This window comes from Podarcis filfolensis (genome assembly GCF_964270895.1).
Source record: "Podarcis filfolensis genome assembly, chromosome: 16".
Taxonomy (NCBI): Eukaryota; Metazoa; Chordata; class Lepidosauria; order Squamata; family Lacertidae; genus Podarcis; species Podarcis filfolensis.
In genome coordinates, this window is record NC_139620.1 from 35,356,501 (window position 1) to 35,382,517 (window position 26,017).

General features: G+C 43.3%; 1 protein-coding gene across 2 annotated transcripts in view; it reads left to right on the forward strand.

Annotated features, from left to right (window-relative positions):
- The window catches only part of LOC310751040 (transmembrane protein 132D-like), a 441,722-nt gene that overhangs the window by 194,877 nt on the left and 220,828 nt on the right, over window positions 1-26,017 (forward strand). The window lies entirely within an intron of this gene.

The window sequence follows — 26,017 nt, forward strand, 5'->3', positions numbered from 1 at the left end:
ACAGAGGGTGGTGGGCAAGGGGCGACCCCAGCCTGTTACTCCTCTCCAAGGGTGTCAGGGGGATTCGCCCACCAAGGGCCACGTCAACTGGCCAGACCCATCTTGGCTCTCTGGAAGCATTAGCAGCTTGCCTGCCCTGGTAGGGCGGTTCATAATTTATTTATTTTTTAAAAAAAAAGCCTGCTCCAAAGGTCTTATCTTACTACAGTAGGGATTATATAGCTATATCTAAAATTTCGTGCATATCAGTTAATATTAATCTTGACCCTCCTTCACTGACTTGAAATTTCGTGACATAGGAAAACGGCCAAGTAAACAGCTATTTTCGTCACTTTATGACCAATTCAGCTTTATTTTGCAGGAGCTCCATTTTTTAAAAAAAGAACAATAAAAGATGCAGAATATGATTTCCTTCATCACAGCTATTTTCAACATATGTTTTTCTCTTATTATGTTTCAAAATATTAATATTCTGTCTTGTTCATAGGTGTACGACTCTGATATTTTGATTGAAGAGTTTGAGGACAGTCTGTAGTAAGTAAAAGACACTTAAGAGAGTGAGAACAATAGACTATTAGATAATGGCAGCTTCACCATCAATAGCCACAAGAATATCTGCAGATCAACTGGCATTTGGTCAGTAGGGTGGGTTGCCCTGGGTTCCGGTAACCCACCCTACTGAGTCCAGCCGATAGGACACCCAGCTCAGAATGGTCTATGCCAGGGGTCAGCAACCTTTTTCAGCCGTGGGCCGGTCCACCGTCCCTCAGACCATGTGGTGGGGCGGACTATATTTTTTTTGGGGAAATGAGCTAATTCCTATGCTCCACAAATAATCCAGTCTAGCGTTCCCAAAACAAGGAAGGATTGGACTCTGATTAATAAAATACACACAAGGCTTGACCAGCAAGACTCTGGGAGGAGGTGCCAATAATAATTATCTCTCCACCCCTCAGCCCAGGTCGTTTTATTCACAAAAGAACTTTTTACACAGTGTTCATAAGAACCAATCAGATTTCCTCTGAGCATTTCAAAAACCCCATGTGGGACAAAGTCAGATCAGAAGAAATTCTTTTAACTACAAAGAAACTATTTCCTACTTGAGCATGCATAGTAGTCCAGAGTAAATAAAAGAAGAAGCAAGGAGGAATGCTTTTAGGAAACCCCAGAGGTCATAAACAGGAGTAAACAGGAGAGGCAGGATGGCAGGATTTACCATCTCTTTGTGAACTCTCTTCCTGGCCCTTAAGATCTATCTAAAGATCAATAAACTACATCAAAGTAACCTACTATCTTTATGTACTGGGGATGCCCGGTGAAGCAACTGGCCTGTGTTTAGAATGCTTATACGTGCCTGTCAGGCATAGATAATGGACAGTAGAAAAGATGGCATAGATGCAGAGGCTTGTGGGATTTGATCAGAAATTATTGTCAATGAATCAAACCCAATCAACGCAATGCTTTCATCGTGAACACAATGGCTTGATGCATATTTTATAATTCCTCATAGTAATCCCATCTGATCACCACAACCCAGAGATGCATTTTAAATAAAAGGACACATGTAAAAACACGCTGATTCCCGGACCGTCCGCGGGCCAGATTGAGAAGGCGATTGGGCCGCATCTGGCCCCCGGGCCTTAGGTTGCCTACCCCTGGTCTACACTGTAAGTGGCTTTCCAGAGTTTGAGACAGGAGTGTTTATCAGCCCTTAGAGGAGAGGCTGGGGGTTGAATCTAGGACCTCCTGTATGAGAAGGATTTCCTCTGCCACTGAGCTACAGTCTTTCCCTAAGTTTCAAGGGAGTCTGACAATCAGTATGGAATACTATTTTCCCCAGGATCCCTGATGCCTTGTATACCTTGTATGCAGCACTTATGGCACTAGTCACAGAGTCACAGAGAGGCCTCCAGATCCAGCCCATGTTTGCTACTTTCACAACATAACTAGGTAGTTCAAGCAGGATGGCAGAACAGTCTTGAGAGGCTCTTGAGGAAGGCGGGAGCTCATATTTGGGCTGGGTGGAGGCAGCTGGAATGCACTGCACCCTGGTTGATGCTGCTGCGGACATGATGGAGTCAGGATTTGGGAAATGTGCTCAGAGAACAACAGCAAGAAGCCATAATAGGGAACATAAATCAGTTTGTTGATTTTCATTTGGGCTCTGGGGAGTTTGAACTATTGCTGCACTTCACTCATATGGCTGAAGTAAGTTTACTATTAGTGTGTTAAAGGCTGCAGGTGCCTTTGGGCAGAGGCGACTTAATCATCATAACAATAATAATAAATAATAGGCAGTATATAATTTTGAGGCGGAATTTGAGGTATGGAATTTTAACAGTACCAATCGGGGCTGCAAGCTGTGCTTATCAAGAACAGTCAATTTCATCCCCTCCTTGTTTATATTCCACATCCCATGTTTCATCTTAAAAATAATAATAAAAAGGATGACTCATGGCAAATGAGATTTTTGAGAGAGAGAGAAAAAAAAACCATGGGAAAATAATCTTTTGCTCTAGGTTTTTGGATTACACTTTATTGATTTTTTGTTGTAATGTGAAAGTAACCACATCAAGGGAGGAAACCGAGGCAATATCGCAGAGATGCCTTCGACAAAGGGCTATAGAGAGGGGGGTTGCACGGATGATAACACACAGCCTAAGATGTGCAGTATTTGCTTGTTCAAATTAAATCCTTAGCAGTTGGAAGATGGGAGGGCTTTGGCCTGTGCAGAGTAGTGGTTAGAGGGCTAAGAGTTGGGTGAGCAGGATTCAGATCCCTGGTCAGCCATTAACAGTCAGATTATTAATTTTTTGCAATACTTTTTATTAATTTTAACATATAAATTATAATACATACCACAAAACTTCACCACTTATACAATCTTTTTTTTTTTTTTGGACTTCCATCAGCACCTCTGATGATCCACCGTTTTAACCACTTCTTATGCATGTCTTAAATTCATATTGTCTTTAATCATCTTAACTAACCATCCTCCCCTTTATCCATTTTTGCAATAGTTCCGATAATTCACCTCACAAAACTTCTTGCAAACCTACAAACGTAGCCTGATCATCACAATTACTTTTCAAATAATCTGTAAATTTACACCAGTCTTCTGTGAATTTCTGGTCCCGCAGATTTCGAATCCTTCCTGTTAATTTATCTAGTTCTGCATAGTCCATTAATTTCATCCTCCATTCTTCTATCGTCGGTAATTCTTCTTGCTTCCATTTTTGTGCCAATAATATTCTTGCTGCCGTCATTGCATATAAAAACAGCTCACATTCTTTTCTATTTATATCACTTCCTACAATGCCCAGTAAAAATGTTTCTGGTTTCTTTATAAATGTATATTTCAACATTTTTTTCATCTCATTATATATCATTTCCCAGAAGCTTTTCACTTTTTTACATTCCCACCACATGTGATAAAATGTTCCTTCTTTTTCTTTGCATTTCCAACATTTATTGCTAACTTTATACATTTTAGCTAATTTAACGGGTGTAATATACCATCTATACATCATTTTCATCACATTTTATTTTAAGGCATTGCATGCAGTAAACTTTAAACCTTCTTTCCATAATTTTTCCCAATCACTCAGCTGTATATTATACCCAAAATCTTTAGCCCAACAAATCATAACCGAAGGGTCAGATTGGGCCGGTTCTTATCTTTCAGCCTAACCTACCTTGCAGGGTTTTTGTGGGGACAAAAAATATTATTATTTTCACACCCTTCACACTAAGGCCCCAGGGTGGGTTACATGAAAAACATAATATTTAAAACAGTTGAAACCCGAGGAGCAAAACCATGTACAGTGCTTTGAGCTGCCAGGAGGAAAGGTGAGATATAAATAAAGTTGTAGTGGAGGCAGAAAGCTGGACTATGAATAACAATAGTAAGAAATACAGTAATCTCAGTTTCTCGTTTCCCCATCCTTAAGTTTGGTTCTCCACATTTCCACGTCAGTTTGCAAATGCTCCCACCACCTTCCTTTTCTTGCCAAACAAACAACCTTCATGAAAATCCATCAGCAATTTTGTGGGTGTATATATGCATTTTTGAATATGCAAGCATTTTTGCAAGCAATTTCCCCTAATGTACCGGTAATTATTATTTCTTGTGTTATTTTCAGTAATATAGGCATTTATATGGTATGCATAGGCACATGCTACCTATTGTATCTTCTGTGCACATTGCATGGTTTGAGAGTTGCACTGCAAAACTTGGAGAATGCCTCTGTTTTGGTTTGTGAGGGGATTTCCTCCAGGAAGTGTGGATCAGGTAAATGTTCCTTCAGATGTGAACCAAGTCTGATTTTTCACCCGTGTCTATTTTTAAAAAAATATTATTATTTCTTGATTTACAAAAGTGTTTGCAATGTCTCTCTCATATTTTTTCCCCCATGTAACATTTTTACAAATCAGTTTCATTTGTTGAGACATTAGGAAGAAAAGGGGGAAAGAGGTGGAGGGGGTGGGGAGATGGCTGGGGGTAAGGTCGGGTGACGATGTTTCTATTTTAATTACTGTATGTAGGATTTGGTGTCAGCGTTGCTTGTGCAGGTTCTTTGTTGTTCGCTTGTGTTTCTTTGGTGGTGAGAGAGGTTGGGGTTGGCCTAGGGTGTGGTTGTTCATTTGTGGTTGGCTGTGGTGGTCTTTGTTTTCATGTGAGCGACAGTAACCGCCCCCACCCTGGCCCCGATCCATCACCTGTGAACCAGATGCCTCTGGGAAGCCCATAAGCAGGACATGTGTGTACTAATACTCTCCCAGATGCTGAAGTTTTTCTTTCATCTTCTAGTAAACAAAGTGCACACTTAGAGTGTGATCAGGTAAAGAAAGGACATTTCAAAGAGGCACATGAATATTTAATACCAGCATTTTTATTTTTACCTGGGTAGTTATCCAGTTTAATAAACATCATGCAGAGTGCTGAGGGGGGAGACATTATTTCAAGTCTCTCTCTCTCTCTCTCTCTCTCTCTCTCTCTCTCTGTGTGTGTGTGGTTTTTTTGTTTGTTTTTTTTTGTCATACACATATTCTCTCTCTTTTTGTGGTCAAACACAGCTCAGCTGGGCATCAGTGTCCTTGCATCTCAGAGAAAATTCTAGCACAGAAAGCGTGATATTTTTATTATTGGTGATGCCACAGAGCCATTTCCTAAAGTGTTTGGAAAAGTATTTGGTTAGCTGTGCCCAGTTCCAGCTTAGGTCTACAGTGAAGACTAACAAATATTTGTTGTTGTTTAGTCGTCTAGTCATGTCTGACTCTTCGTGACCCCATGGACCAGAGCACGCTGTCTTCCACTGCCTCCCGCAGTTTGGTCAAACTCATGCTGCTAGCTTCGAGAACACTGTCCAACCCTTTAATAATTGCTATTTGATGATGATGATGATAGAGAAGGGAGGCAGTATTTTAGCTTAGGAACACAGGGAGCTATACCAACCCAGAACATTGGCCCATTCAGCTAAGCACTGTCAAGCAGGGGTCTTTCCCAGACTTACCTGGAGATGCTGAGGACTGAACCTGGCAACCTCTGTATATAAAACAGGGATGGGGAACTTATGGCCCTCCTGATGTTGTTAGGCTCCAATTCTAATCAGCTCCTGTCAACAAGGTCAGCAGTCAGAATTGCTGAGAGTTCTGCAACATCTGAAGGGCCACAGGTTCCCTATCCTTGATGTAAATATCATCATCAATCTTTATTATGGTCCAGAGACCCAACAAATCATTACAAAGCAATACACAATTCATAAAGCCTACCTCCAGATTAAACAAGCATTTTGTTCAGAATATAGGGATCATTTGTTCTTGCAACCACGGATAAAAACTTTGCCACTGCTAATGTTCTAGCGTTTGTCCAGTCTTCCAATAGGAACCTGACATAGTGAGCCTCTGATTTTCCTGGGACAGGTACGAGCAAGGGTAGTATCAGTTCAGCCCTGGCTTGCTCATATTTTGCACAATGCAGCAAAATATGTTTTGTGGAATCAATGTCTTGAGCACATGAGCAAAGTCTGTCCTGGTAGGGAACTCCTCTCAACCTGCCATCCAACACTGCAGAAGGAAAGACGTTTAGTAAATATGTAAATATGTGATCTGCCTCTGAGCTTTGGAGCCTCAAGAAGGGGTTCCACCAGTCACTGTGTCCACGTGTCTCCTTGGAAACCATCCCAAAGCTAGTGCAGATGAAAGAAAAGTAAGGATCAAAATGACTTTGGCCTTTCTTAATGCAGGTCTACAAAAGGTCTCATTTAGAAGCACTTTTATTACCACTTGGACAACAAAGTTTTCCTCCAGAGAAGTCTGGGAATTGTAGTTTCTTAAGGGTCTCTTAGCAACTCTCAGCACCCTAGACAAACTATAGTGATACCTCGGGTTACATATGCTTCAGGTTACATACACTTCAGGTTTGTTGTTGTTGTTTAGTCGTTTAGTCGTGTCCGACTCTTCGTGACCCCATGGACCAGAGCACACCAGGCACTTCTGTCTACCACTGCCTCCCGCAGTTTGGTCAGACTCATGTTTGTAGCTTCGAAGACACTATCCAACCATCTCGTCCTCTGTCGTCCCCTTCTCCTTGTGCCCTCCATCTTTCCCAACATCAGGGTCTTTTCCAGGGAGTCTTCTCTTCTCATGAGGTGGCCAAAGTATTGGAGCCTCAGCTTCAGGATCTGTCCTTCCAGTGAGCACTCAGGGCTGATTTCCTTAAGAATGGATAGGTTTGATCTTCTTGCAGTCCATGGGACTTTCAAGAGTCTCCTCCAGCACCATAATTCAAAAGCATCAATTCTTCGACGATCAGCCTTCTTTATGGTCCAGCTCTCACTTCCATACATCACTACTGGGAAAACCATAGCTTTTACTATACGGACCTTTGTTGGCAAGGTGATGTCTCTACTTTTTAAGATGCTGTCTAGGTTGGTCATTGCTTTCCTCCCAAGAAGCAGGCGTCTCTTAATTTCGTGGCTGCTGTCACCATCACACTTCAGGTTACAGACCCAGAAATAGTACCTCAGGTTAAGAACTTTGCTTCAGGATGAGAACAGAAATCGTGCTAGCAGTTATGATTCAGTGGGCCAAAGATTTTGGTTATAATATACAATTTGATGAGTGGATAAAATTGTGGAAAGAAGGAATGAAATTCACTACATGCACTGCAATAAAAGAAAATGTTACGAAAATGATGTATAGATGGTATGTAACACCAGTGAAACTTGGTAAGATGTATAAAGTCAGTAATAAATGTTGGAAATGTCAGGAAAAAGAAGGAACATTTTATCACATGTGGTGGGAGTGTAAGAAAGTGAAAGGTTTCTGGGAAATGATTTATAATGAGATGAAGAAAATGTTGAAATATACTTTTGTTAAGAAACCAGAAGCATTTTTATTAGGAATATTAGGGAATGAAATTAAAAAGAAGGATGTGAAGTTATTTAGGTATGCAGTGACAGCAGCTAAAATTTTGATGGCCCAGAAATGGAAACAGGAAGAAATGCCGACGAGGGAAGAATGGAGAATGAAACTGATGGAATATGCAGAAATGGACAAATTAACGGGGGAAATTCGGAACCAACGCGATCAGAGATTCACCGAGGACTGGAATAAATTTACAGAGTATATAAAAAATGTATGTGAGGAGCAATTAACGCTTGTTGGCTTTCAAGAAGCTCTGTGAAAATGACTGATAGAAATGTTGCTTAAAGGATATGATAAGATTAAGATTGTTAAAGCGCAATATAAATTTAAGAAATGTGAGTAATTGTGATAACATGGAAAATTGTCAGACAGGCTGAGGGAAGTCTAAAAGATGTATATGTTAGAAGTGGATGTTAAACATGGATGGAATGCATATTGGAAATTGAATAAAAATTAATTATATATAAAAAAGAGAACAGAAATCGTGCTACAGTGGCGCGGCAGCAGCAGGAGGCCCCATTAGCTAAAGTGGTGCTTCAGGTACCACTTTAGCTAATGGGGTCTCCTGCTGCTGCCGCACCACCACCACGCAATTTCTGTTCTCATCCTGAAGCAAAGTTCTTAACCCGAGGTACTATTTCTGGGTTAGCAGAGTCTGTAACCTGAAGCATCTGTAACCTGAAGCGTATGTAACCCGAGGTACCACTGTATTGTTTTTAACATGCGATTGGGAGCTGCCCACAGTGGCTGGGGAAACTCAGCCAGATGGGTGGGGTATAAATTATTATTATTATCATCATCATCATCATCATCATCATCATCACCACCACCATTATCATCTCAGAATCCAACTCCCACCAGCCCCAGACAGCATAGTCAATGGGCAGGAATACAGGAGTTGTATGTTTGACAACACTGAAAGGGCTGCAGGTTCCCTATCCCTGCCTTACAGCCAGAAATAATCCACAATAATTGAAAGAGACATGAATCAGAATTTGTTCAACCAAATGCAAGCTAGGAACATTTGCTTGAGAACCGCTGCCCCCCCCTTGCCCAGCAGCCTCCGGCTCATTTCAGTTCTCGCATACTCTCAGTTTCAGATCCCCACCCCTCCCTCCCCAGCTCTTCTAACAAATATTTCTTATGTGCTCCTCAATTCTGACTCCGGAGAATGTGTTCCAGCTTTAAGGTGTAATTTTGGATATGAGTTTTCCTGCCTGCCGTGCCTCTCGCTTCAATTTTCACCTTTATCCTCCCCCCCTATTTCCAAAGGTCTGAGATTCTCATATTTGAATTTCATCTACTCCACACAGTTTATGAATGTTTTCTTTTTATGTCTGATTGTATGCCTGCATGCATAAAAAAAAGGAGAATGGGAGAAGGTGGTTAGGGCTACATGACAATATAGGTAGGCACAATTACATTTTTTTCCTTTTTTCCGAAGGAAGAGAAAACAGGACAAATCTGGAGGTGCTACGACATGAAATGCAGAAACCAATGCAATGCTGTTTTCTGTTGATTTTTCGGGAGGGGGAATTTGTTTCTCTAAAGCAGGGAGGAGGAAACTGGTGCCCTCCAGGTGCGGTTGGACTCGGGCTCCCCTCCTTTTCAGCTGGCATGGCAAACATTCAAAATATCTGGGTAGGCTTGTCTAAAGAAAATTGTTTTCAGCAAGCACCAAAAAGAGGACGGTTGAAAGGTTCCTGCCTAATCCCAATAGGCAGGGAGGTCCAATGAGATCAACATTTAAAAAATGTGGAATGGGCATTATGTGGCACCTGAATCAGTTCCACAGATCAAAGTGACCAAGTAGACCTGTATGGGGAAAGTCGATCTCACAGGTTAATCAGTGCCGGATTTACGTACAGTGGTGCCTCTAGTTGTGGAGAAGTTCCATTCCGGGGTGCCGTTTGCACCCCGAAAAGTCCGCAACTAGAGCGGCGCTTCTGCGCAAGCGCGGAGCGTGATAGAGAGCTTCTGTGCATGCGCGAAGCATGCAGTATGCTTCTGTGTGTGTGTGCGTGACGAAACCCAGAATTATACACTTCCGGGTTTGCTGCGTTCGCAAGCTGAAGAGATGCAATATGAACCTAACGCAACATGAGGTATGACAGTATAAGCTAAACAAGCTAGAGCTTAAGGCCCCACTCTCTTGGGGGCCCCAATTTTTTTTTAAGGAAATAAACACTGGATGTACATTTCCAAAATATAAGATAAAAAACAAATAACATCTACATGCAGCAACAGTGTTTTGTGTTGTGTAGGTTCCTATGATGTAAGGAATGGGCCCCGCCTGCTAGCCCGCTCCCTAAAATATCACTGGTTTGCTCATTTCTATATATAGGGTGCCTACATTCTGCATGGACTGGTTGTGTGGCAACATGTGCAAATGGCTTTAGATACCTATTAGGTCCATAAATGACCATATAGCATATATTCAACACAGAAAACAGCAACCATTTGTTGTTGACAAAGGACAGCTGGACATATAAAGGACCCCATTACCTTCAGTAGCTTAGGGTCTCATCAAATCTAAATCCGGCCATGCATGTTATGCATCAAATAATGAATGAGCGAGAAGACTTGGGTCCTCATCCTGGGCCATCTTTGCTCACTGGGGGAGTCACTCACTTTTGAGGGTGCTGGGAAGATCAAATGAGAATAGGGATGATGTATATCACTCTGAGCCAGAGTGAGTACAGTGATACCTCGGGTTACATATGCTTCAGGTTACAGACTCTGCTAACCCAGAAATAGTACCTCGGGTTAAGAACTTTGCTTCAGGATGAGAACAGAAATCGTGCTCTGGCGGCATGGCAGCAGTGGGAGGCCCCATTAGCTAAAGTGGTGCTTCAGGTTAAGAACAGTTTCAGGTTAAGAACGGACTTTTGGAACAAATTAAGTATGTAACCAGAGGTACCACTGTACTAGTGTAAGGAAAATAGCAACAGCCACCTTACCTAACTGAACTGGAAGAAGCTGTGACTTTCTGCAGGCAGATTGCACGCTCTGCCACTAAGCTGGTGGTTCTCAAGGTTCATGTGAAGAGATCACTGCTTTCAAAAACAAGTTCAGCTTCAAGCCTCTTTTTGGCAGCTTGCAAAGATGGGGATTTGTTTATATTGCACTAAGAAGCTACAGCATAATTCATTTCTCTCCTATAAAGCAAAATCTTTCTTTGTGTTGCATGTAGAAGTGTCATCACTTTTATGTTATCAGAGGCAGTGTGTTTTCCTCTCTTCTCCATTTTCTTTTTTGAAAACGGGGGACGCAAGGAAACAAAACAAAATTTCTTTGTGTGTAATTTTCATTCCAATTAGGCATTGTCGAGGTAGCAAATATTGTACCTGGAAACAGACTAATTGCAAAATGGCTCCTCTGAGATTAAACTTCTTGTTAATTGCTGAAGGCAATTAGGTTTCATGTGAAGACACAGAATGACTGGATCGGTTTTCGAGGGGTGGTGTTGAAGCTAAGAAATCAAGCAAGTTTGATGCAGAGAATTTGAGCAAAGAGAATGGATTTTAAATCAATAAACTAAATTTATTTATATATCATCTCAGAATGTTGCAAGCAGCTGCATGCACAGAAGTACTACTAATGCAATCTTACTTCAATGTCAGTGACTTGGAACATGCAAGATACTTCTCAAATGGAGAGGACCTCCATCTCCCATTCCAGGCTGAGCCCTACAGGGACATTCTTCTCAGGTGTAATAATTGTGACCCCAGCTTTGAGCTTTGAGTGAGAGAATGACTCACGCTGGCTGTGTCCACTGCTACAGCTGAACCACAGGGGCCCATGGCCTGATCCAGCACAGCTTTTCTTAAGGCCAGCCAGAGCCAGAACTGCTGTAGCACCTGCTAAGGAAATGGACCATGTCCCTGATGCTAATGCTTCAGAGCTCACAGAGTCCAAGGCTGATAGATTGGAGCTTATGGAATCTGAGGCTGAGGATCTGGAGCAAGAATGCCATTCTCCAGTGGGTGTCCTCAGGTCCCTGTCCCAAGACCTCTAAACCTCCCACCAAGCACTCACCATCAAGTGCAGGTTTCTAGTGTAGCACAGGTGATATGATAGCCATCTTCAAATATTTGAAGGGCTGTCACAGGGAAGAGGGAGCAAGCTGACTTTCTGCTGCTCCGGTGAGAAGGACTCTCCTTCATTTGAGGTTTTTCAACGGATGGCCATCTGTCAGGGATTATTTAGCATTTCAGGGGATTGAGCTGGACGACCCTTGAGGGTTCCTTAGCAGGCCCCAAACCTGGAGAGCCCATCAGCACTGGTTTCATGGGATCCTGCCTGCTTCTCCAGGCCTTTGACCTGTGATTTGTTCTTGGAGGACTCCATTCTGTGACCCTCTGCCTGTCAGAGCTAGGCATGACAAATAGGGAAGTATCATTAGGCTTTGTTGTTGTTTAGTCATTTAGTTGTGTCCGACCCTTCGTGACCCCATGGACCAGAGCACGCCTGGCATTCCTGTCTTCCACTGCCTCCCGCAGTTTGGTCAAACTCATGCTGGTAGCTTCGAGAACACTGTCCAACCATCTCGTCCTCTGTCGTCCCCTTCTCCTTGTGCCCTCCATCTTTCCCAACATCAGGGTCTTTTCCAGGGAGTCTTCTCTTCTCATGAGGTGGCCAAAGTATTGGAGCCTCAGCTTCATGATTTGTCCTTCCAGTGAGCACGCAGGGCTGATTTCCTTAAGAATGGATCGGTTTGATCTTCTTGCAGCCCATGGGACTCTCAAGAGTCTCCTCCAGCACCATAATTCAAAAGCATCAATTCTTCGGCGATCAGCCTTCTTTATGGTCCAGCTTTCACTTCCATACATCACTACTGGGAAAACCATGGCTTTAACTATACGGACCTTTGTTGGCAAGATGATGTCTCTGCTTTTTAAGATGCTGTCTAGGTTTGTCATTGCTTTTCTCCCAAGAAGCAGGCGTCTTTTAATTTTGTGACTGCTGTCACCATCTGCAGTGATCATGGAGCCCAAGAAAGTAAAATCTCTCACTGCCTCAATTTCTTCCCCTTCTGTTCGCCAGGAGGTGATGGGACCAGTGGCAATGATCTTGGTTTTTTTTGATGTTGAGCTTCAGACCATATTTTGCGCTCTCCTCTTTCACCCTCATTAAGAGGTTCTTTAATTCCACCTCACTTTCTGCCATCAAGGTTGTGTCATCTGCATATCATCATTAGGCTTAGAGAAGCCCCTTCTTTCTCCTGACTCCTCCATTTTTCTCCCCAAGTGAAGCACACTGCAAGTATATTTACAGGTCTTTTTGCTGGTTGTGTTTGTTACATATGGACCCATATTGTACTGTTGCCCTGACTTGATGCAAGGCTGCTTCCTGTGAACTGCGGCCCCTGTTCCCCTCTCAGACTTACAATTCTCAGGATCCAGACAGGGAACTCTCACAGGGAACTCTGAGAACATTAGCTCTGTGAGGGTAGAAGGGGTCTCCTAACAAATCCCAGCACCCTTAACACCTGAAGGCAGCCCTATACTGGGAAGTTTTTAAAGTTTTACGTTGTATTATGCTTTTACATTTTTCTGAAAGCCGCCCAGAGTGGCTGGGGAAACCAGCCACTGGATGGGTGGGGTATAAATAATAAAATTTATTATTATTATTATTATTATTATTATTATTATTATTATTATTATTAACAACAGCAACAACAACAAGCTACACTTCCCAGAAATCTTGGACGGAAGCCACGGCTGTTTGAAGTAGAGTCATAGTGCTTTAAATGCATAGTGTGAATGTGGTCTTAGTTGGATACAACCATAATAAGAATAATGATAATGGTTATAATGTTAATATGCCGGTGCTTATTCAAAAGCAACTTTTTATTTCTCTCTCTCATTGATTATAATAATTAACCCACCCACCCCCCATTTTTTCCGCTGGTTTTCAGATGAAGAAGTGGACCTGAGTTTGAAATATCTCAGATGTGCAAAAATAAACGAACACACTTTTTAAGTAAGGGGGGTGGGCAACCTGGAGTACAAGCCCCTTGAAATTGCTGCTCTTGGCAATAGTTGCTGTCAGTGTTCATTCTTTGAAGTTAGTTTTCTGCTCCTTGGTTGTGATTACATAAGTGCGCAGAGCCAAAAATAGCCCCTGTGCTAAATGTTTTAAAGGATTAACCTCCTTTATAAAAATGAGTAGTTTTTCAGCTCTTAACATTATTTCACAAAGGGGAAGGGGGGCGGAATCCTGACTCAGCAGCTGCAGGAGAATCTATAGCTGAGCTGAAATGAGGTCTAATGAGCTACGAGGGAGACCTTCGCTTTTAGATTATAAGCTCACAGTCTCAAGATGTGTTTGCATCTCTGAATGCAGCCATAGATCAACACAGGGCTAGCAGCATCTTCAGACAGTACGAGGAAAGACCTTGTCTGAAAACTCAGAGAGCTGCTATCAGTCAGTATAGGTAGGGAACTTGATCAGGACGCCTACCTGTCAATCACCTAACATCAAAATGACACTCCTTCCTCCTTCCTTCCTTCCTTCCTTCCTTCCTTCCTTCCTTCCTTCCTTCTCTCTCTCTCTCTCTCCCCACACAACCCAATAATCAGATGATTTCCAGGACTTGCAAAATGTAGGGTTTGGGGCTTTGCCCAGGGCTTTGGAAACCCCGCTTTGGCCCAGCCATATTGTTATCTGCCCCACACCTGAGATATATAAATTGGGGCAGGTGGACATGGCTTGACCAAAATGGCCTCACTTGCCAAACTGCGAAGGCTGGTGGGCCAAATTAGGTCCACAGGCTAGAGGGGCCCTCACTGGTGGCATAGACAGTACCAGTGACCTGACGATACTGGTCAGGGATAATCGTTACTCTTTGGAGTATTTTGCTAGTGTATCAAGGCTCAGGTAAATCAGAGCCCAAAGAGATGGTGTGTGTGTGTGTGTGTGTGTGTGTTTTTTAAGAAAACCTCACTGTGAAGGTTTTGTGTGTCTCCAGATACAACTGAAGCAATGGTGCTGGGGCAAGAGATATTTAGCTACCCCTCCCCTGTATTTTCTTGATTGCACATACACACACTGCTGCACCTGCTATGAGACACACACACACACACACACACAGACACCAATGCAAGTATTCAGGGATGGAATTCATGGCTGTAGACTCCAGAGGCCACCTATGGTTCTGGGCTCTATTGGTGCCTGGGCCTGCTTACTTCACACCTGGGGGCAGGAGTGGGGCGGAATACAAATAAGTATTCATGTGTAAAGTGGAAATTCTGACCCAAGTGGCCGGTGTTACATCAACATTTTGCTTTATTAGTCAAGGAGAAGTTTGCACCACGAGTTTGGATTCCAGAAGCCCTTGAGAGAACTACATCTTCCATAGTGTTCTGTGCTCTGGGATGCTGGGATGGCCACCAGTTTGTATGACCTAAAAGGATGAGGTTGTCAGTGTGGCTACTAGTCATGGTGGCTATGTTCTCTCTCCACTGACTTATGCAGTATGCCTCAGAATATCAGTTCCTGAGAATCACAAGTGGGCAGGTGCTTCATGGTCACTGTGACAATAGGATGCTAGACAAGGTGGACATTTGGCCTGACGCGGTAGGTTTTCCATATGTTCTTATTTCTGGGAGTGTTTTCAGTCGGCTAAGCTACAGGACACTGGTTTCAAGGCTCAGAATCCTTGAGGTTTGCTTAGCAACCAGAATAAGGATAAGATGAGCAAATTCCACAATAAAAACAAACCAGCTGTTAGAAACAGTGTACACAAGCCCTCTACTGAAACATCAACTTTTACCAGCTACAACCTATTCAGGAAAGGTTAACCAGTGTCAAGTGAGCTGAGCTCTCCACAGGAATAGACATATATATATATAAAATGCTTCATTATCATTAACACAATTTTTTTTTTAAAAAAAACCTGCTGTTTTTTGCCTTTTCAGACTGGGAAATTGGTCTTTGAAGCAGGGATTCCTAAGGGAGCAGGGAGTAACGGAATTTGAAAACAAGAGAAAGAGGTTTCTCTCTCTGTGTGTGTGTGTGTGTGTGTGAGAGAGAGAGAGAGAGAGAGAGAGAGAGAGAGAGAGAATATAAATCCCATCTAAAATTAGAAAGCCAATTTGTCTGTAAAGCCTGGGGAATGAGAGGCACTACATGCCCTTGGAAATTAGAAGCAAAACAAGCTATGTTGAACTCATCTGCTACTCTACACCTTGGGGGCAGTGAATAGAACTGAGATAGACAATATTTCTCTAGTCTGGCACAGCTGTCTCAGAAGACTGAGGGAGGGGGATGGATGTGGGGCTAGGCAGGATGAACAGGAAAAGATTTTCGATAGAAAGAACTTGATGCAATTTTTAAAATGATGGAAAGATTCAAGAATGGCCATGTAAGCAACAGAAAGAGAGCATCCTTTGAGATAATTCCGTAGCCATCTCCCATGTTTTGTGGCAGATTTAGAGGCAGGGGTTGGTGAATGTGCAGACCTCCAGATCACCATCATCATCGCCCCTGACCATTGGCCAGGATGGCCAATGGGAAGTGGAATCCCAACAACACTGGAAGTGCTACAGATTCCCAACCCCTTCTCCAGCAGAAGTTGGTCCATTATGGTGAAAAGGTCCCTGCTCCACCAAGTTCTGTCTGCCTTCAATACGGTGGTCCTCATCTTCTTACTTTTAACCAGTCCATGGGGTGACATTGCCTGTCAACCTCCTCCTCCTGAGACTCACCGTTGCCCTTTAAAACTCAGTAAGAAGGAGGTTGGGGGCAATCCTGAAATTAGCCTTATCCACTGTGGTCTAAACCACAGAGCCTAGGGCTTGATGATCAGAAGGTCGATGGTTCAAATCCCCATGACGGGGTGAGCTCCCATTGCTTGGTCCCTGCTCCTGCCCATCTAGCAGTTCGAAAACATGTCAAAGTGCAAGTAGATAAATAGGTACCGCTCCGGCATGAAGGTAAACGGCGTTTCTGTGCACTTCTCTAGTTCACCAGAAGCGACTTAGTCATGCTGGCCACATGACCCGGAAGCTGTACGCCGGCTCCCTCGGCCTGTAAAGTGAGATGAGTGCTACAACCCCAGAATCATCCGTGCCTGGACCTAATGGTCAGGGGTCCCTTTTCCTTTACCTAGAGATGCTGGCCAATGAATCTGTGAAATAAGAAGCTGTGCAGGCTGGTCCATTGGCATGAATGAGACACAACCACACCAAGTCCAGTCTGCCCAGTTATCCCTCACCTGCCTGCCTTCCTATTTTTCCAGGGTAGAGGGATGAATTTTAGGACTGCAGAGCAACACAAAAGAGTGCCCCTGAAACCTGTTTGTGGCGGTCCTTTTTAACACACACACCAAATGCTTTAGAATAATGCTGTTATTTGTGCGCCCCTTTCCTTCCTCATTGTCCTGACCTGCTGGGTAATAGCACGAAGTTCTAGGGGCCATGGGAAATGCAATTCCCCAAGGCCCCTCGCCATCTCTAAAAATACCGCTACAAGTTTGTTGGTTGCAATAGAGCAGGGAACGGGGAACCTATGTCCCTCCAGATGTTGCTGGACTCCAACTCCCACCAGCCTCAGCCAGCATGGCCAATGGTCAGTGATTATGGAAGCTGGAGTCCAACTGGGGGGACCACAGGTTCCCACCCTGTGCAATAAAATTTTCAGTGTGGACATGAGATCTGTTCTAAGCCTTTCTCCAAGCAGTGCATTCAGTCAGCAGTCTTCGAGTTAGGAGGGGAAGAAAGTGATTGTCAGTAAATGCTGTCGTGGTAACAAATATTTATTTTATAAAAATAGACACTGGGTTGCGGTAATGCTGATGTGCTAAATTTCTCTACTATGGGAATAAAGAGGGCTTTAAAATCTACAGCTCACTTAGAGCTTTCGCTGTAATGATAGACACAGCACTAAAATGGGCTGTGAAATATGTTTTCTTTTCACAGGGACTTAGCTGGGCTTTGTGGGGGAAGCAAATTGGAGTGTCTGTACCCGCTCAATTCTAATTAGAGCCCAAAACAGCATTTGCAGAAATGTGGGTGTGTGCAGGGGATTTGGGGCAGATTTTGCAGCAATGTTCTGTATGGATCCCCTAGCAGAACCAAAAGCTTTTCGGAAGTTGGTCTTGTGAACAAATGAAATGGGTGGGTGTCTGCCAATGTGGTGGTGTCCTAGATGCATCGAGCCCACTTTTTGCAAACCAGGGGTGGGGAAACTGAGGCCCTCCAGATGTTTGTTAATTAATTAATGAATAATAATAATGATAATAATAATGATAATAATAATTTATACCCCGCCCTTCCCAGTTTAAAAACTGGGCTCAGGGCGGCTAAAAGCAAATATAAAATACAACATAAAATGCAGCATCAATGTCAATAAAATTCAAAAATTCGGGGGTCATTTTTTTGGGGGGGGGGTAACCCAGTCAGTAGACATCAAATGATCACCAGGGCTAACTGGCCAAGTTGGTCCTTCTAGAGCCAGCAAGGAGACCAGGGAAGAATTTAAATGTGGGGTCCCAGAAGGGGTTTCTTCATAGAAGAGGAAAGGGAAAAGGGAATAGAGGATCAGGCTAATTCAAATTGAAGGTCAGGCAGAATAGCTCTGTCTTACAGGCCCTTAGGAAGGAGGCCAACCATGGTTAGAGACCAGCCATCCTCTATGGCCACTGGTCATGCTCTCTGGGGCTGATGGGAGTTGGGAGTCTTCTAACAACATTTGGGGAGTCACATATCCCTCAGCCCTGCCGTAGATGATTGTGTCTGCAGTTTTGTGGTACTCACTGAGCCCAGTTTGTTACTGTGACTTCTGTACACAGAATGCCTTTTGCTAGCTAAGGCCAGTGTGCCAGTTCTGACTACCACCACCCTGAACAGAGATACCTTGGCCACAGTTATCCATTATCTGATAACTTTCCTGATTTAAACTACATTAATGTAGTTACTGCAGAGCTCCTGATCCTCACGATGACTATAATGTGTAACTTGCAATGTCTATTTTTTTAAAATGATATTTATTAGGAGTTTCAAAAATTACAGAAAAAAGAAAAAAAAGGAAACAACAAAGATTTTAACAAAACATACATAACAATACATCAAAAAAGGAAAAAAAAGAAAAGAAAAAAGACATAAAAATCAATACAGCAAAAAGAATAAGAATAAAGAAAAAACACACATCCAATATTCCATAACTTTATCTTTCATTTACTTGTTTCATCGACCTCCTCACACCTCCCTTTTTGTATTCTAGTTTAATTATTTGTTTCAGCAAATTCTTTCCATCTTCTCAATTTTTATTGAGTAATTTATCTTAACAGTCTAACCTATTAATTAACTCAGCAAATCCTTTCCATCTTTCACTATATTCTGTCATTCAATTTACCTTAATTTATTTTAACCTTATCTTACCATAAAATACCTTAAAACTTAAAACCTAATATTTATTTGTACATAATTCCTTTTATCATTTCTACTAAAGCCAAATATTTTCATTCCAACATTTTTCCTAATGCTCATTAATTTTGCACTAATTCCAAAAATAATTTTTTTTAAAAAAATAAAATTCTTCCAATCTTTCTCCAACGTCTCTTCTTCCTGGTCTCGGGTTATGTCAGTCCTTCCTGTCCATTCCATCTAGTCCATCAACCTGGTAATCTGATGTCCGAGGCTCTTAAGTCTTTTCCATGTCTCTTCTGCAGATCTTCTTCTTGTTTGCACCTGCACTTTACCTTGTCTTTTGTTGATCTCTTTCTTAATTTCTTTTCTCTCTCGTTGAGGAGTAGGTCTCGGGGATACTCCAACTCAAAAATAACTCCGTCTCTCCTCAGCAGATCAGCCCATTCCCCACAGTCCCATTCCCCACAATCAGCTGTGTAATCCAGAAAATATTTAAAAGCATGTTTCAAAGTCCCTCCAAGGTTAAGGGCCCCCACATCTCTGGACCCCCCCTGGCCCACTCCAAATTCAGACTTCAAGGACAGCAGCTTATGCTCCTGCAGGGCCTCAGGTCTCTCCATTTGTGTTACTTGAGGTTCAACAACAACCTCCTCCATTATCTTCTGCATTTGCACTTGCCCTGTCAAAACAGGTTCCTGCGTTGGCTCCTGGATGGTTTCTGTATAGATATTCGCTGTTTGTCCAAAATTTTTGACTGCAACAGTCATCAAATCCATCTTCTCATGCATCTGCTCCAACAAAGCACTTGTCTTGCAAAAAGCAAGCACCAAAACTTCTTCCAAACACATTTTTATTCAAGGTCAAAGTCTAGTCCCACGATCTTAATCTCCACAGCTGTGAAATCCCCAGAACGACTCCAGCAACAATTTAACAAGCTCCCTCTAGAGGAGACAATTTCTATTTGTATCCATCTTTTGAAAGCAGGTCCAAGAAAAGAAAAATTACTTTCATTTTTCAAATTCTTTGTTTCTTTTGAATGCAAAAGGCAACATTGGAATCAATTTGTTTCTCTTCTTCAACTATCTGTCAAAAGCGTTCCATTCACAGTCAATGGACTTCCCCAAAAATCTCTGTCTCTGACACCCCGTTCCCAGGTTTGAGACGGTGGAAATTTTTCTTTCTTTACTCTTTCTCCTGCAGGCTTGAACAATCAGAATTCCCCCTCTTTACTCCTGCTTCCAAGAGGGGTTTTGCTGGTTAAAACTGAAGGAATTTTAAACCTTTATATACGATTTTCCTGACTTTAGCTTGCACAATTTTTGCTTCAGTCTATTTACAAAAAGCGGAAGGCAAACTTCCTGTTTAGAGCCTTCCCGCTTCAGTGCCAAATTAAAATGTTTCTTAATCCAATTTTCCGTTCTACTCACGGGTACTTGTTTAGAGTCCAATTTTCCACAGGAAAAAGTCGGCACTCTCCGGCAACGGCTGTGCGGCTTCACTCCGTAAAAATAGCGGTCGATTCAAAACACCGCGCCACTCACCCCACGTCGCTTCGGATCCCCGAAAGAGGGGTTTCCTTGCGAGTAGGGGGGCGCTCCTGGTGTCAGCCGAATCCCACGTTCCCAGGCTTGTAACTTGCAATGTCTAGACCAACCTTTCTCAAACTTGGGTCCCCAGATATTGTTGGAGTACAACTCCTATCATCCCTGACCACTGGTCCTGGTAGCTAGGAAAGATGGAACTTGTAGTCCAACAATATCTGGGGACCCAAGATTGATAAAACCTGGCCTCTTACACTTCTTCACCTCCTCACTGTTAAGAACAACCATTGTTAGTTACTTTGATTTCTTTCTTTCTTTCTTCTTTTTTGGAGGGAGATGCAAATAGCAACTACAGCTTGTAGCCTAAAATACTCGTAGTTGATGAGTTCTAATGATTTCATGGAATCCTATGACTACAAAACCCTTGATGTAGTGCTACCATGAGAAAAAAATATGTGCCACGCACTGAAAGCCTTTGGCAATGTTTGAATGTTTAAATGGCTGTGTAATGTTTGAATGGCTGTGTAAAACCAAACCGGCTGAATGACAAAATGGCCAAAAATATATATTCTGCAGTATTCTGTGGGTATCAAAAATGAAAGTCTCTCAGCAAGTTTTACATATGCGTGCCTAATCAGATTATTCAAAAACAAACATCGAGGAGAGGGGCACTTGAATCTTCAAGAGGACTGAAGTTTTATCTTCCCTTTCTCATCTTCCTTGAGAATAATTTGCTTTCAAAAGTTAATAACCAAAATGCATTCATCTTCTGTAGCTGTTACCAGCCCATAGCAAATTGCTTTTATTGTCAGAACTACAAATTTGGGCCTCGTAATCAATATGGCCATTTTATGAGCTGTCTATAAAGAGACTAGAAGATGTAGCATTGCTTTGATTGTCAAGGAATAAAGATCAATTGGTCCCCACAGCTTCTTCACAATAGATTCCCAGTTGATGCTCATTGGCTAACACATCGCGCCTCGGCCCCAGCCCTCCCCCATCTCTTTTCCAAATCATGCAGTCAATACCTTTTCCCTCTGCATTCCTGTTAAGCACTCCCCCCTCCCATGTGCAACCCCAATTAATATGTTAAAGAGGGTGAGCAGGTAGGTAAGGAAATCCTTTGAAGTCTTCTTTTCCAGTGCTACTCCACTATAGGCATGAAATCAAAATTATTACACTTGCCTCCAGTTTCCCACATGCACCCCTTTTTTGAGCAGAAGCAGAGAATGTTTTGATAATTCCCACACCTTGCAAATTCTTGGTTTCCAAATGATTCTGGGTCTCATCTGTCCATCTCCAGGCAGCTTTCCGTGGCCAGTGTAACACAGCAGAATATCAGAACCCCATGAGGTTCATCCAGTGACACCGAGTGGTAGAAGATGCAGGACAGATAAGAGGCAGGGCTTCTTCCCAGTGTGCATAGTTAAGATGTGGTGATAAGCACCAACATGGATGGGGATCAGGCACATTCATGGGCAACGATTTAAAAGGGCCTTGGACAATTTCATAATTGTCACGATGGCTGAATACCAGAGAACAACAGTGGGAGCGAGCTATTGACCACTTCTTCTTGTGGGTTGGTCCATCCCTGTTAGGATACATCAGTAAAGAGGGAGTCTTTTACATGTTGGATGTATATGTTGGATGGTTCACCCTCTGAATACATGTGTGCTATAGATGTTGGTTTCACGGGCAAGGTTTGGAAGAGTGCATATCATCATGTACAGCATTGGCTGGTGCAGACCCCACTCACCTGGAGACAGTGCATGTGGGTGATTACCTGGATAAGGATGCATTCAGCAGACAGGATGGTGAACTGCAGGCTTCGTGGCTTGCAAGGAGGAGACAAATGCCCAGCCAATGGAAAGAGCAAGAGTGTACATGCAAAATGAACATGAACGAGCATGAGATTGTGAATGAGCATGAATGAACCTGTCTTAAGCTAATGGGTCGTTGCCACAACACGTGCCAGCTGTGCAAAAATGTCCCAGTTCCTGGACCAAGGGGTGAGCAAAATATCGCCCTTCCAAATCACACTCACCACAAGATGGGTGGGCATTAGGAGGATTTTGGTAAGGGGGGGCAATTTTCACTGTGAAAGAGCCAGGAGCTCTTCAAAACTTCATTGGGGGCAGCCATTTTGAATTTTGTTTGTTTTTCGAGAGTGCTCTGTTCTGGGAGACTTTAGGTGAATAATGGTGGTTGTCGCAAAATGGGGGCGATATTGTTTCCCCTTGCCCCAAAGAAAAAACACCCAACTGCTGAAAATACAAAACAGAGAAATCAGTTTCACCCCCTCTTTCATCATAAAACCTCTCCCTCACCTTGACATTTAGGACAAACCTTTGGCCTTTTGCAAGTTTGGCTGAGCTCAGCATGGGGGAGGGGGGGCAGCATGTAATTGCACTTTCTAAGTAGGCCCAGGCCTGTTTCAATGGTCTGGCCTAGCTGTGCTTCTAACCCAAGGATGGGGAGCCTCCAGCCTGCAGTCCTAATTAGGCCCACCAGGCTTCCCCCTTGTGCTCTCTGGGCCATTTTGACCAAGTCAGGGCCATCCTGCCCTACAGACAGGTGGAAATCTGGCTGAGCCTAAAGGGGACAGCTGCCATGTTTTGGTCCAATTCTGGAACCCATGGGAATAGCAGCAAGGTGAAGAGGAAGCAAGGTGTATCAAAGGCTCATGGACCATGGACAGCTCAGAAATAGCACCTTGTTTGGAGAAAGGCTGGAAACAGGCTGAGGCCTTTTACGCCTCCAGACTGCCTTTTCTAGGTGCCAGCCCCATGAGAGAATTTCAGAGCCAACCTTCTGGCCTGAAGATGCACAGTCCTTCATTTCATAGCCTCCCTTATGGTGTGCTCCAGGCCTTCCTAGACTGGTGACGTGTTGGGATGCACTTGGTTCTTCAAGGGAAGGTTCTATGATAGCCCAGGTGTGGACCCGACAGGCCCTGGTTGTTTTAGGGGGTTCCCCTGGGAGTTCCTGTCCAACATCCTCTGGGTACAGCGGTCTCCCTATCTTCCACAGTCAGCCCTGACCCAGTCCTGGCTCCCCATCTGGTGTTCCTGTTCCACTGATTCCATGCCCAGATCACTGCTGGACTCAGGGGTCATGACAGCAGTGCTTTAAAGGGGAGGAACTTTGGAAACCTTGCAGAGCACCCTGAAAGGGGCTTGCGAAACCCTGACAACTAGCTGGTTATCAGGTCTTCAGAAGCCCCTTTTGAAGCTCTGCCTAGCATAGGACTTTGAAAGGTGCTTAGCAATAGCACTTTGCAACATGCCCTACAAGACACCCGTGAGGAGAAAAGTCAGCTGATCTCATAGTGCTGTCAAATAATTGACAGGCAGGCAGCTCTGTCCCCTATCAAACTTGGCCCAGTAGGGATGGGGGGGGGAGGAGGATAATTGTCTGCCCTGGTGGCTGGATCCGGTCTCTCTCTCTCTCTCTCTCTCTCTCTCTCGCCTCGCTCCTACTGTTGTCAACTCACTGTTTTAAAACTCACTGCTCCTTTATGTCCTCTGCCCCAGGGGACTCTTGAGGAACTTGTTTTAAAACAAACAAGGACTGGGATCGCAAAGACTTTGCAGTCCCTCCATCTGAAGTGGAGTGCAGCTGTGGTGTTAATTAAGGATGAAAAAGTAACGGTCCTTTGGTCTCCATGGTGACAGCGATGTTTCGAGGAATGGCACAAGTTTAAATCCCCTTTGATCTTAAGCGCTGTTGCTGAAACGCAGACTGTGCCACCCAGTCGTTGTTCTGGTGCAATGTGATATCTCAGTGTCGAGAAGCCAACTTGAATGACAGGGAAGTGCGTGTGGTGGAACTCTGATTTCAGTGAGTGGATGTGTGTGTGGAGGAAATGTGGTCTTTAAACTTTGCCATTTTTTCCCTCTGCGGTTGCTGAACAACAAAACAAGTTGTATTGTTTTGTATTGTGTTGTTCTACAACATGGATGCATGATGCCAATTAAGCTGGCATATATTTATTTACTTTGGCATTATTTTTTATTTAGCTTCTGAGAATTATGGACTATACTGAAGTCCTGACCCTGTCTGGCTTTATTATAGATTTCACAAAACATTGTCCATGCACATGTAAGCCTATCATGTTAAGGACTAGAAACTTAGTCTTTAGTCCATGCAGAACCTCATGCACAACTAGAGATGTACTTAAGTGGTGGCCCTGAAGCTCTTGCCTGCCTTACTTCTCCTCCTGTGGCCTTGAAGGGAGATGAGGAATATCTGTACGTATCTGAGAGCCCACCAGGAAGCCAGGCATCTGGTGTGTGTACCTCCAGTCCTGAGGCAAGGATGTCCAGATGGAACAGTGCTTCAGGGCCACTAGCCATGTTCTGTAATGGTTATAGGGTCAGGACTAGGACTCTAGAAACCAGGGTTCAACTCAGCACTCAGCCATGAAGGTTACTGGGTGGTTTTGGGCCAGTCACCAACTTTCAGACTCACCTTCCTCTCAGAGTTGTGAAGTTTCTGTTCCAGTCTGTATCCATCACAAGCAGTGCTGTTTCCTTTCCATTACAGTTCTGCTTCCCCCAAGCGCTACAATACTCAACTTTCTGCCTGCTCCCTAACATATGTTACCTAACCATTTGCGTAACTTGGCTAACTTACATTTGTTTCATTGTAAAGGAAACAACAAAACAATGCAAAATAAAAAGTAATTGATTACTTCTTTTCTATGGACTTCAAAAAATAAATCTAACCAAAAACAATGTGAAGAGATGCCGATCTTTTTTTCTTGGCTGATTTCCATTCCTGACCAATACCCAAATTGCAGCAATTTCAATATCCTTTTCAGTTTTCTCTGCCAGCATCCCTATGGAGAGCCATGTATTTCACCCTGGATATACCACAGGAGAAGTGAGGTAGAATTGCAATAAAATAATAATAAAATAAATCTGCTGTGGGAGTAGGAGTGATTCTTGGTCTCTCTCCTCCAAGGAGACCTTCCACCCCAATTCTGGGCAGGTCTGAATACCGAAACCTAGAGATACGCAGAGCTTTCCTGAGAAATGTAATGAGTAATCAGACTTGATTTGGCTTCCCTAGGTTTCCTGGCATTTAGCTTTTAGTCAAATGTTGGTGGCAACTCTGCAATAAATGCCATGCCCTTTTACATGGCCCTGAAGTTATTGCCATGCAGGAAGTGAGTTACTTTATGAGCATCTGTGCATTTCCACCTCTGGTTTATGGCACTGCCTGTGTAAACACAGTAAAAAATAAATAGACTCTTCTTGGGGGCAGCAAAAGGTAACTTAACGTACACAGAAGGAATGATAAATAAACCATGATGTTTTCTTCAGTGACTTTTCTCAGACTGGGGAGGAATTTCCCGCATTGGATTTCCCTTTGTGATGACTTCATTTTAGGTTAAATAACAGCAAAGTGTTGTAGGGAGTGGTGGGTTAGCATCAAGCAGAAATCAGGGTAACTCAGGGGTGAAGCATTTGATTTGCATGCAGAAGGTCCCAGGTCCAATCCCCAGCTCTCCATGTAGGGATGGCAGGGAGCCTTTTTCTGAAACCCTGGAGAGCCACTTACAGTCAGTGTGGACAATAATGAGCTAGATGGACCATTGGCCTGACTTATTATAAGGCAGCCTGCTAAGTCTGAGGTGAGCCAGGAATTGCACAGTTAGCAGAAGCCCTAAAA